This window comes from Rhinoderma darwinii (genome assembly GCF_050947455.1).
Source record: "Rhinoderma darwinii isolate aRhiDar2 chromosome 11 unlocalized genomic scaffold, aRhiDar2.hap1 SUPER_11_unloc_5, whole genome shotgun sequence".
Lineage (NCBI taxonomy): Eukaryota > Metazoa > Chordata > Amphibia > Anura > Rhinodermatidae > Rhinoderma > Rhinoderma darwinii.
This window is the reverse complement of record NW_027461857.1, coordinates 721,022-734,661: the sequence shown is the minus strand read 5'-3', so window position 1 is coordinate 734,661 and position 13,640 is coordinate 721,022.

Genomic DNA, 13,640 nt, shown 5'->3' with positions numbered 1-13,640 from the left:
CGCTCCGTGTGGCCGTACCCTAAAGAATCCTTTCTCCCCATACAGCACATTAAGTTCCCCTCCCCCATGATTCATAATAAGCTCCTACACCACAAAATAAACTATACAGAAGTCCCCCTCCCCACAAAATACATGTATAAAGAATCCCCCACTCCTATAGCATTTAGGGCAATGTCCCCTCCCCCACAAAATCCATCTTTTAAAAAAACAAACAAAAACCATCCTGTTACACATCACTTAACCCCTTCCCTCCTCCCTCACACAGCACATAAATAGACATAGATTAAGCTAAAGCCTCTGCTCTTCTCTGACTCTGGAGCTCCGTGGAGGAGTCTTCTCTGTGGCAGCAGCACAGCAGGAAGGAGCTGCGGGAGGCTCTGAGTGACACTGCAGTACAGGCTGTGCCGATTGGTGGAGCAGACAGAAGCACCTGCTGCTGCTCCTCCAATCAGCGCTCACTTCACACAGCCGTGAAGAGGAAGGAAAATGTCTCCTCTCTTCGGCTTGTACCCACTGGCGCCCCCCTTACAGCATGGCGGCCGGCGCCCTGTGCGCCTGCACGTGTCGCACATAGCTAAGGCCGGCCATGATGGCATCGGAATAAGGCCCGTTAGTGACCGACGTAGAAACACGATGGGCCGGTCACTAACGGGTTAAAATCTGCACTTACCCGTCATTGCTATTTGTTTTGGGACTGGTTTCCCTAAATATGGCACTACTTCTGCTATGGTTAAGAAGAGGCAGGACGCAGCTGCAGGCTTAAGGGAAGCCGACATGACCGCCCTGGTAGGGAAAGGGTTAATGAGGTGAGGGAGAGGTGAAAGAAGCTAAGGAGGGGCGGGGAGGAGTTAAGGGGGACGGGGGGCCGTCACTGCGCTTCCCGCTGTTTCTCGGCATTGAGCCGGAAGCAGCGGGAGGAGTAACATAGCACAAGCAAGCTCCCCGTTGCCCGGCTTTTAGAAATGGCAGAGGCCCTGATTTTAGAGCGGCTGCGTGCCGCTGCTGTGCACCACGGTCCCGGATGGCTGGAGGAGACCGTGGCTGCATTAACGAGGATCCCGGACGCCGTTTCGCCACGTCGGGCACGGCGTTCGGGGTCTGTTGAAAGGGACAGGCTCCCCTCCCCCGGCCCCCTTACGAGCATGGCTATGGCGGCGGGGGGGGAGTCGGCAACAACCGCTCCTGCGCTCGGCAGGCAGAGAGCGGTGCCAGGGGTGACGGCGATGCAGGCTGGGTCGACCCGTCCCTCTCGGCGGTCCCGACCTCCAGAGCGCCTTAGTCCGGAGGTAGTCCCGCGGACACGGCGTCGCAGAGGGAGCCCGATCCCGGACGCTGCAGGCCAGGCAGCTGGGAGGACCGCCCCTTCCCAGGCCCTGCGTCCTGGCAGGAATCCCAGGCCGCGACGGGGTCCGGCGGTAAGCAGGGAGTCGCAGGCTGGGCTCCCTGTCACCCCTCCCCCATCAGATGGAAGATGTGGAGAACAAGGTACGGCCGCCCCGCATGGTGATGTTCCGGCCAGGGGGCAGGCTTCGTCAGGATCGTCTAGACGGACGACTAGATCTGCAGCGACGTCGAGGCAACAGGTCCGGTCGGAAGTCTGGGTCCCGGCGGTCGGGCGGCAGGTTGCCGGCCCATCGGTCAGCGCGTCCTCATCCCCTTTCCGAAGATGTCGTTGGGAGGGACAGTCGTCGGCGAGAGAGGAATTGGAGGAAGGTGAACTGGACGTGTATCGTCGCGGTCAGGATGGTCCGGCTGACGGGAACACAGCGCCTGTGCAGCCCGGTGAGTGTATAACTCCATCATTGTCTTATCCAGCGATTTTTATGTCGGGTGTCGGCGGGGGGGCTGCTAGCATTGCATCGGGGGCCGGTAGTGGCGCGGGCGGACGCGACGGAGCGGGTTTGGCAGATTTAGTGGGTTGCTTACGGGAGCTGGTGGGGCGCCTGGATAGGGCCGCGGCGCCGGTAGTAACGGAAGCGTCTCCTGCGGTAGTTTGGGAAGGCCCCAGGGACGTGGGATCGTTGCAGGCGCGTCCTGTGGTGGCGGTTAGAGAGGCGGTCGCGGTGTCGGTACAGACCGAGGCACAGAAGGACGGCGATCGAGTGCGTATGGACGATCGTGCTCGGGGTGAGGTGTATGTTTGTTTTGAGGGTCCGTTGGGGGCGCATTTAAAGCAGGAGGTGCGTGATCGGATCTGGAAAGACGAATATGTTGAAATTTTTTCTCTCTTGCCGCTGGCTAAATTTAATTTGGATAAAAGCAAGCGGGATGAGAGTAAAAAGGACGAGGAGGAACGGCGGCGGTATAGGCTTATCCCGCAGACGTTCGTTAATTGGTCGCAGGCGTTCGCCATATTGGCTAGTGTGATAGGGGAAAAGGCGCCGGAAAATTGTTCGGCGTTGTTTTGCTATTTTGATGCTATTGGGGAGGCTCATAGGGCGTATGGGGGTCAGGCGTGGCTGCGATATGATGAGCAATTCCGTCAGCGGAAGGCGGTTCGGCCGGCGATTCGGTGGGACCAGAAGGATATTGCTCTCTGGTTACGAGTTACGGCTCCGGTTAGGCAGCCCTTTCCCGGGAGCGGTGGCCAGGGAGGCCAGTCTAGTCAGAGTGGACAAAGCGGCGGGGGAAAGGCGGGGTTTTGCTGGCAATTCAATGAAGGCCAGTGCAAGTTCGGGGCCACGTGCAAGTTCAAGCACGTGTGCTCCGAGTGTAATGGTGCATCACACGGGGCGGCAAAATGTCTGCGAAAAAAGAGGTCAGGGAACCAGCACGGGGTTGGTCAAGGGGGTGTCGCCGGTGAGGGTGGAAAGGATGGCCCCTTATCTAAGTGAATATCCGGATAGGGCGGCAGCTAAGTTGCTTTATGAAGGGTTTAGTGTTGGTTTTGTTATTCCTCCGCCTCCTTATGAGGTTCCGGTTACGCGGAGAAATTTAAAATCGGCTTACTTGCATGCGGAAGTCGTGTCGGAAAAGTTGTTAAAAGAAGTTTCGTTGGGGCGCATGTCGGGGCCATTTGGGGAGTCGCCGGTGAAAGATTTAGTTGTGTCCCCTTTGGGTATTGTCCCTAAACGCGAGCCCGGAAAGTTTCGTTTGATTCAACATTTATCGTATCCCAAAGGTTCGTCGGTAAATGACGGGATTGATCACGAGTTGTGTTCCGTAGTTTATACCTCATTCGATAAGGCGGTGGGGTTAGTGCGGGCTGCGGGTCCGGGGGCGCTGCTAGCAAAAACCGACATCGAGGCGGCGTTCAGGTTGTTGCCGGTCCATTCAGAAAGCCAACGGCTGTTGGGTTGTTTTTGGAATGGGGCCTTTTACGTGGATCGGTGCCTTCCGATGGGGTGTTCTCTTTCTTGTGCATACTTCGAGGCGTTTAGTAGCTTCGTGGAGTGGGTAACGAGGGGAGTATCCGGGGTCGATTCGTTGATCCATTACTTAGATGATTTTTTGTGCGTTGGCCCGGGGGGTTCGCCGGTTTGCGGTAACTTGCTTCATGCCCTGCAGAAGGTGGCGAGGGATTTTGGGATCCCTTTGGCGCCGGAAAAAACGGAGGGCCCGGTAGCGACGATTTGTTTCTTGGGAATCGAAATTGACTCGGTGGCAATGGAGTGTCGGCTCCCGGCGGATAAGTTGGGTGCTTTGAGGCTGGAGGTGCGACGGGCTTGTAGAAGGAAGAAAATGTCGCTGAGGGAGCTTCAGTCGCTGCTGGGGAAGTTGAATTTCGCCTGCCGGATTATGCCGATGGGGAGGGTGTTTGGTAGAAGGTTGGCGGCGGCAACGGCGGGAGTGCGGGCGCCGCATCATTTTGTGCGGCTCAAGGAGGAGCACCGAGCTGATCTTCAGGTTTGGGATGACTTCTTGGGCCAGTACAATGGTCGCTCGCTATGGATGGCCCCAGCGCAGGATACGAGTGATCTGAATATTTTCACGGATGCGGCTGGGGCGGGTGGCTTTGGAGCTTACGGGGGAGGTCCGTGGTGCGCAGGTCAATGGCCGGCTAGCTGGGTGTCCAGTGGACTGACGCGGAATCTGGCCCTGCTCGAGCTGTTTCCCATCGTGGTGGCGGCTACCATTTGGGGGGACAGGCTCAGGGATAAGAAGGTCCGTTTTTACTGCGACAACATGGGGGTGGTGCTTGCCATTAATAACATCACGGCGTCCTCTCCTCCGGTAGTTCAATTGTTGCGACATTTAGTGTTGGTGTGTTTGTCGTTGAACGCGTGGGTGGTGGCGGTGCATGTCCCGGGTGTACGGAATTGTATTGCTGATGCTCTTTCTCGCTCGCAGTGGGACCGGTTTCGGCAATTGGCCCCGGGAGCGGAACGTCTCGGTTTGGCTTGTCCGGAGCATCTTTGGGATCTGGTATCGGTCCCGTAGAGCAGCTGTTACAAAGGTCTTTGGCGCGCACGACGTGGAGTGCTTATGCTGCTTGTTGGAGGCAGTGGGAGGAGTGGGTAAGAGAGTTGGGTGACGTCAATACGGATAGAGACAGGTTGGTGGCACTTTTGTATTGGTTAGGGGATGCCTGGGAGTCGGGGTTTTCAGTAGCGAAGGTGAACCGGTTCATATCCGCGGTGGCGTTTGGGCTTAAGTTGAGGGGCTTGCGGGATGTATCCAAGGAATTTCTGGTATCGCAGGCTTTGAAGGGGTTGCGCAAAGGTAGGTTGGAGGCGGATAGTAGAAGGCCGGTGTCGTTTGCTTTGCTTGGCTTGTTGGGCGGTTCATTAGCATCGGTATGTCGTTCTTCAGATGAAATGGATTTGTTTCGGTTGGCTTTTTCGTTGGCGTTCTTCGGAGCATTTAGAATAGGTGAGTTGGTGTCGCCAAGTACTAAACAGGCAGGGGGGCTGAGATCTGGGGAGGTGAGCCTTTTTGCAGATCGGCTGGAGGTGTGGTTGCGTAGATCAAAAACTGACCAATTAGGGAAGGGAAAACTGATAGTTTTGTTCGCTCTCCCGGGGTCGGTCATGTGCCCAGTAGAGTGCATGCGGGGTTTTACGAAAAACAGGGGGTCTCCAGATTTGCCTTTGTTACGTCATGTGGACGGGTCGTTTTTGTCCAGGTTTCAGTTTGGAGCTGTTTTTAAAAAATGTTTGACGGCGGTTGGGGTTGCGGCAGGCTCATATTCATCTCACTCCTTCCGGATTGGCGCAGCAACGGAAGCGGGGCGCTGGGGGTTGGATGATGAGGGGGTGAGGCGTATTGGTCGTTGGGAGTCTAAAAGGTTTAAGTCCTATGTCCGCCCCCATATGTTGTAATTTTGTTGTTTATGCTTGCAAATGTTATATGGTGGTGCCTAACTGTGTTTTCCGTTTCAGATTCGCCTCCTTGTCTGGTGTGGTTGATGGGTCATTCGTACGTGCACTGGGGGGCTTTGAGGGCGGACGTCCGCCCGGATGGTCGCCAGTTGCGCATTCCGCGACAGGATGCGGTTGTGCATTGGCTGGGGTTTAGAGGTATGTCGTGGAACAGGGTGTTGGCGGAATTCCAGACATATGTGCGGCTTGATAGGGTTCCGGAGGTTTTAGTGTTGCACGTGGGTGGGAATGACTTAGGAGTCCGCCCTTTTCGTGAGTTGGTGCGGGATATCAAACATGATTTGTTGTGTTTGTGGGTATCTTATCCCAAGTTGGTGGTAGTGTGGTCGGACATAGTCCCAAGGAAGCATTGGCGGTTAGCTAGATCGGTGGAGAGAGTCAATAAGGCTCGCATAAAAGTTAACCGGGCGGTGTCCCGTTTTGTGGCAAAGAACGGGGGCATTTGCGTGAGGCATAGGGATTTGGAGTCAGGAGTGGGGAATTTCTGGAGAAGTGACGGGGTTCATCTGACCGAGGTTGGCATTGATCTTTGGAGCTTGGCTATAGCAGAAGGCATAGAAAGGGCGGTGGTGGTGTGGAGGAACTCACAGGCTTAAGGTGGTCAAGGCCTGTTTCGCGGTGGCGGGGGGAGTCCTTGAGGCCAGTCAGTACAAAATGGTGGGGGGGTCGCATCGGGGGTATGCGTCCCCCAAAAAAGGTACATGGTTGAAGACTTCATCGGGTGTTATCCCTTTGAAGTGGTCTTCTGGTAGAAGGTATATCACTTGAAGGCTTCATCGGGTGTTATCCCTTTGAAGTGGACTTCTAGTGGTCGGTATATCACTTGAGGGCTTCATCGGGTGTTATCCCCTTGAAGTGGACTTCTAGTGGTTGGAGCCATCTGCAGAGGTGAACGGTGCTTCCGAGCTGGTTTACGGCTGGAGGTAATTAGTGGTTTGCAGATGGCTAATTCGGTGTGTTCTTGAAAGGAACATCTGAAGGGGCTTCAAGGACTTCCTCTGCTCGGGTTAATGTTAACGTTTAATTGTTATTTATGATTCTGACCCATGTTGGGTCATGTGAATTATTAGGAGGAATTCTTTGGTGGATTCCTAACTAGTTATCCGAATGTTTCGGATTTAAATTGTTTTTATAAAACTGTGAAATTAATAAACGGCTGCTGTGGCCATTTCACATCCAACCTCGGTGTCATGTGTCTTTACTAAGTGGGGGTGGGGGGATAGTATGGTCTAAGGTTAACACACGACTCTACATAGGCAGGTCAAGAAGAGGCAGGACGCAGCTGCAGGCTTAAGGGAAGCCGACATGACCGCCCTGGTAGGGAAAGGGTTAATGAGGTGAGGGAGAGGTGAAAGAAGCTAAGGAGGGGCGGGGAGGAGTTAAGGGGGACGGGGGGCCGTCACTGCGCTTCCCGCTGTTTCTCGGCATTGAGCCGGAAGCAGCGGGAGGAGTAACATAGCACAAGCAAGCTCCCACCCTCCCACCCTTGGTTTGTTACTCCTTAGGTCTTATGTACGTCTGTTTAGGAGCGTTGTGATTTAGTTTGTGTGCTTATTTAACTTGTTTTTCTTTTTTCCGGAGTAGGTTCTGTTGTCATGGCAGCTGGCGGGGGGAGTCCTTGAGGCCAGTCAGTACAAAATGGTGGGGGGGTCGCATCGGGGGTATGCGTCCCCCAAAAAAGGTACATGGTTGAAGACTTCATCGGGTGTTATCCCTTTGAAGTGGTCTTCTGGTAGAAGGTATATCACTTGAAGGCTTCATCGGGTGTTATCCCTTTGAAGTGGACTTCTAGTGGTCGGTATATCACTTGAGGGCTTCATCGGGTGTTATCCCCTTGAAGTGGACTTCTAGTGGTTGGAGCCATCTGCAGAGGTGAACGGTGCTTCCGAGCTGGTTTACGGCTGGAGGTAATTAGTGGTTTGCAGATGGCTAATTCGGTGTGTTCTTGAAAGGAACATCTGAAGGGGCTTCAAGGACTTCCTCTGCTCGGGTTAATGTTAACGTTTAATTGTTATTTATGATTCTGACCCATGTTGGGTCATGTGAATTATTAGGAGGAATTCTCTGGTGGATTCCTAACTAGTTATCCGAATGTTTCGGATTTAAATTGTTTTTATAAAACTGTGAAATTAATAAACGGCTGCTGTGGCCATTTCACATCCAACCTCGGTGTCATGTGTCTTTACTAAGTGGGGGTGGGGGGATAGTATGGTCTAAGGTTAACACACGACTCTACATAGGCAGGTCATGGGACTGTCACTTACCATTAGATTTTATTATTTACTTCCTATTACTTCTCTGTTTGGGAGGCTTCCTCCTACCATTGTTCATATATCTCTGTAACAATTTCTACAGTTTGACTTTATTGTATTGCACTGCGTGCAAACTTTTGCAGTTTTGTGAAAATGTTTTATCTGCTCTGTTTAATTTCTAATAAAAAAAATTGATAACGAAAAAAATATATATTGTATTACGGTCTGTAGCCTTTGGGGGGAATATAGTAACCTTTCTACAACAGTTTACTAGCGTAGAAAATTCACAAAAGTCGAAATTTTGAATGGCAAAAAATGGGCGGGGCTTAGCAGAAATGGCCAACAATTTTACAATAATTTACGCCAGTAACTGATGTAAATTATAGCAGAAATCTATATGTATAGTGCGGCCCAGATTTATCTCTGAGGGGCGTAACAAGGCAAAGGTCCGTGCCAGACCCATACCTCCCCCCAATCAGACTGTATGCCCCCCCAATCAGACAATAAAATACATTTTAAAAATGTACTTACCTCACCACTCCGATTCTCCCTCCCGGATTCCCTCAGGCTCTTACAGCAGGCCGCAGCACGTAGAAAGTACTGATGACAGGCCGCAGCATGTAGAAAGTACTGATGACAGGCCGCAGCACGTAGAAAGTACTGATGACAGGCCACGTTGCAGCTAAAAGATGCAACACATTTATTAAGAGTCATTCTTTCGCCTGTTAATAAATGTGTTGCATCTTACTCCAGCAAACTGTTTAATAGGACTGGTGTATGAAACGCCAGTATTAAAGGGGTTTTCCACGTTTTGACAGCTAGAGACCTATCCACTGGATAGGTCATCAGTTTATGATCAGTGCGTGCCCATCACCTGGACCTCGCACCGATCCGCCACTCCAGCTGCCTCCGGGCACCGAACAACTCTGCCGGAAGCAGATGGCTCCGGCCAAAGAATAGAGGCCGAGCTGCAGTTCTGCCGAACGGCCGCTATGCAGTGATCGGAGCCATCTGCTTCCGGCAGTGTTGTCCAGTGCCCGGAGGCAGCTGGACTGGCAGATCGGTGCGGGGTCTGGTGTAGTAACGATTGTTTGCCCCCGTACATTACCGATGATTGCTCCTTGTGACACGCTGTATCGTCGATTGGAGCTGGTTTACACGGTCAGTATCGGGCCGTCTAAAAGGACCTTTACTTCCTCAGACACCAGACTCCAGTCTACAGTCACCACCATAACTAGGCATTGGAACCAACCCTCCCACCTTAGCGGGTAAAGATTAACCTTCTAAAAGGTTCGTACATACACATAAGGGCTAAAGGTGAAAACACAGAGGTGCTCACCATATATCCAGCGTATAACTGTGTCCTCCAAATCTTACGGAGCAGGAGTTGTTCTAGATTCCTGTTTATATCCCAGACACATTCATACCATTTTAGACAATGAATCGACATATCGCAAACTTGTGGCAAAACCAAGCACCGCATGTAGGGAATCTTTAAAAAATCTGCTAGAAGAAGGAATTGCATTAGGAGTATTAGCCAAGAAACAGGCAGAATACTTACTGATAGAATTCCCTATTGTTCCCATATTCCATGGGATGCCAAAAATCCATAACTTTGCATGGTCTTGGGTTATCTGTGTCATAGATGGCTAATACCCCTGCAAACCGGCCTGCTGGTACTACTGTCAGGGGCCTGGCCACAAAAGTAAAATAAAGTGGGCAGCCACCGCTCATCAAGGTTATGATCAGCGGTAATTGGTTTGTAGAAAGGAATGGGACCCATGCAGAGGCCAGAAGCGGCGGCCAGTTCTGCAACTTGGTGAGTGACTCTGTTTTAAACAGTAGATTCAGTTTAATAATTTTTTTTATGTTGCCCCTTCTCTCCCACCTTCCCACTGGTGTCCCTCCCCTTACCCTCCCCAGATGCCGGTCAAGCGTCATATCCACTCTGGCTCAACTCCCGCCTCGGCCACCTCCCGTTCTCTTAGCCTACTCCTCCGCCCGCTCACAGAGCCCCTGACACTTTGTGTCCTGCTCCCCTCCCACGACTTTCCATTGCCACCTCTCCAAATCCCCTAATAATGGGGGACCCAGATGTATTTCCTCAAATGGAATTCCACTGACTGTATGAAGCCCAGAAATTTCTGATGGTGGCCCTACCTGCATAACACATATTCCGGCAATCAAGGCAGTGGAATTCCATTTGAGGAAATATACCAGGTATTCCAAATGTCTACAATAATTTATTTTAATGTCAGTGGAGTATCTGCGCTCACATAATTCTTTCTGCCTTGATAGTTTTATTTTATTGCAGACAGAAGACGCCCTGATGGGGTCAAAATTCTCCCTCTCCATGGACAATTTGTTTATGACCTGGTGGGAGAACAACATTTTTTCAGCCAATAATCCCTTTTACAAGTGGATTGTGTGGGATGGACGCTACATCGACGATCTTTTTTTTTGTTTAGGGGTCGTGATGTGGCGTCTGTACCACCATTTATGAAATACAATAAAACCAATACATTTAATTTACAATGTTACAGGCTCGGCATCCATGGATTCTGTTACCTTCTTCGAGATTACGTTACAGGGGAATTGTAATACAGAAAAGGAAACATTTTGTGAACCCTCTTCGGGCACTACAGTCACCCAGCTCACACCATCTAGGCAATACCTACAAGGGAATTTACAAGATCTAGGATAGCCTGCTCAAATGACAAGACATTTCACAACCAATGTATAAATATTGACCGTGGATTACATTTTACAGGATATTAACAATGGATGTTAACCCCTTAATGACCAGGCCATTTTCCACGTTAATGACCAAGGATTATGTCTTGTTTTTTCACGGTCGCATTCCAAGAGTCGTAACTTTTTTTTTATTCCGTCGACATAGCCGTATAAGGGCTTGTTTTTTGCGGGACGAGTTGTATTTTGTAATTGTACCATTTTTAGATGCTTATAATATATTGATTAACTTTTATCAACTTTATTTTAGGAGAGAATTGAAAATAAGCAGCTATTCCAGCATTGATTTTCACGTTATAAATTTACGCCGTTTACTATGCAGCGTAAATAACAAGTTAACTTTATTCTATGGCTCGGCACGGTTACGGGGATACCAAATATGTAAAGGTTTTATATGTTTTCCTACGTTTGCACAATAAAAAGCCTTTTAGAAAAAAATTACTTGTTTTTGCATCGCCGCATTCCAAGAGACGTAATTATTTTATTTTTCCTTCAATGTGGCCGTATGTGGGCTTGATTTTTGCGGGCCAATGTGTAGTTTTCATTAGTACCATTTTGGAGTACATAGGACTTATAGATTAACTTTTAATTTTTTATGGGGGGAATGGGAGAAAAGAGAGAAATTTGCCGTTGTTTTTTGTGTTTTTTTAACGGTGGTTTAATTAAAGTGTTCATTTTATTGTTCAAGTCGTTACGATCGCGGGGATCACATATATGTGCATGTGTTATTTGTTTTGACACTTACTAAATAAAACCACTTTTTGGGCAGTTTTATTTGATTTTGACTGTATTTTTTTTTTTTTTCCACAAACTTTATTTAACCGATTCACATTTTTTTTTAGTCCCACCAGGGGACTTCACTATGCGATCTGCTGATCGCATATATAATGCTTTGGTATACTTAGTATACCAAAGCAAATATTGCCTGTCAGTGTAAAACTGACAGGCAATCTATTAGGTCATGCCTCTCGCATGGCCTAACAGGCTTTTGCTGAAGGCGGACCTGGGGGTCTTTGTTAGGCCCCCGGCTGCCATGGAAACCCGACGGTGACCCGCGATTTCTTTGTGGGGGCGCCGATGGGGTGACAGCGACATTTAATGGGTTAAACTGCCAGAATCGGAGCGGCTTCGATTCCGGCAGTTGTAGCAGAAGCCAGGCTCTGTATAACGGCCGTGCTCCTGCCGCTGATCACGTGGGTACAGTGTCAGTACCTGTGCGATCACAGGACGGATATATCCGTCCTCCTGCGCGAACTACCTGCTGCAGAGGACGGATATATCTGTCCTTCGGCGTTAAGAGGTTAAGAAGGGCATCAAAACAAAGGACACAAGAATCCATCTTGTTTAATAATAAATACTGAAGCACAAGAGATCAATTACCAGTTTCTTCAGCGGCATAGAGCCAAAAGTTTGGAGAAATTGTGGGTAAAGGCAGCCCTTGGGTCACCTAGAGGATGAGATCTCTTAGTTACATGTTGTCACAAGTCTTTTCTACAGTGTCGCTAACAACAAAACTTGACTTTCCCAAAAAGTTTTTTATTTTTTAAAAAGTACTTACAATACTGATGTGTTTATAAAAATTGTACTAAGCATCATGTCATTTATGCCATTAAATGCAAACAATGTGATCGCGTGTATGTACGGATGTAGCCATCTTTATCGTGACTCGGATAACTTGCTGCAGCGTGATATCACACAACAAAAGTCATTAAAAAGTCATTGAAAAAACACTGCTTCTGTGTATTTAATGCGTTGAAAGTCAAGATAAAGCCGGCTACATCTGTAGGGCGCACGATTAGAAAGTTCAAAACGCGCATTGTAGAACACATTTCAGATACAAAAAACCACTAATGCCTGCAGGTGCAGAAAGGAGGAATAAAGGCAAAAAACGGGTGTTTTCCATGCGCTACTGATCAGTATGGTTATCCACGTAAATCCAAATTCCTCAAGGGTACCAATGTGGTCGGTAATATAAGGATTTTATTGGTACAATATAGAAAATATAAAACACAACTGTTTAACAGCGAACAGTTTCGAAACCGAGCCGGTTTCTTCCTCAGGTAGTATATAAATAGATGGGTGGGGTGCCGGTTAAATAACCGAGTGAAAGGTCAGTTAAAGGCAAGAACTACCGGGTCGGTTACAGAGATAAAAGACCAACCCAAATTACATATCGGAACGTACATATAATCACAACTGATTAAAACAAAGATAACAAATATAAAACATATATATGTATATATATGTCCAATGAAAGACAATTCGTTTCTATACATTATAGTTGGAAAGTGTCTAGTTGTTGCAAACATACTATATAGAACGTAATTGAACGCATACATATATACAAATTTATACACATATATAATGACATTGTCTAAAAATATAATTTAATAGAATATTAAAAACGAAATATTAAAAGGAAAATGTATTTATTTAAAAAGGGGGGAAACTTAAAAAAATGCACTACCGTTTCATTCTGTTTTTCCATTTTGCTATATTCGTAAATGTTCAGCTAAAATCGTTTTTATACAAGTTCTATGTGTGTACATATGTGTATATACCTTTTTATATATGTTCTTTACATAATTATACTGTTTTCGTGGAAATGATAATAATGCCAATTTTATCATTATACTGATCTTGGTGTTACTTTCAGAAGATCGAATTTTATTATTAAAAGGAAACAGGTTTTTTTCTTCCAGTACGATCTTTGCCAGTTCTTGAAGAATTTCCTATATATATTTACTTATAACGAATTTCTTATTTGTTTACATATAAAGGGACTCATCCAGAGTAGATTCGTTTCATTCAATTATGATCTCTGCGATTTCATTCAAACCTTCTGGTTTTAGGGTCTTTAATTTATATATCCAATAGATTTCCCAAGTTCACACACAAAGGGTAGCTCCAAATGTAAAAAAAAGAACTGTTTATGCTGTTCTAGTATACGTACCACAGACAATTTACATCAAACCAAACAAAAAAGGAGTTTCAAATTGAAATGCAGTTAAATTGCCAGTCCAACTACGTTATATACCTTATTGACTGTATCTGTGGTCTCCAATATGTGGGAAGAACCATTCAATTTCTACATTGTCGACTAAATAAACATCGTTCCAACTGCAAGAAAAAATTCCTTCTGCACAGTATCTCCAAACACTGTACTCTGTTTCATAACAATGATTTTACATGTTTTACTATTACACCGATTGAACATATAAATGAAAGCCGAGCGGATAGATACGATTTACTGTGCAGAAAAACACTTCTTAGAATCACATAATGGTAATTTTTAAAGCTTATGGGGAAATGTATT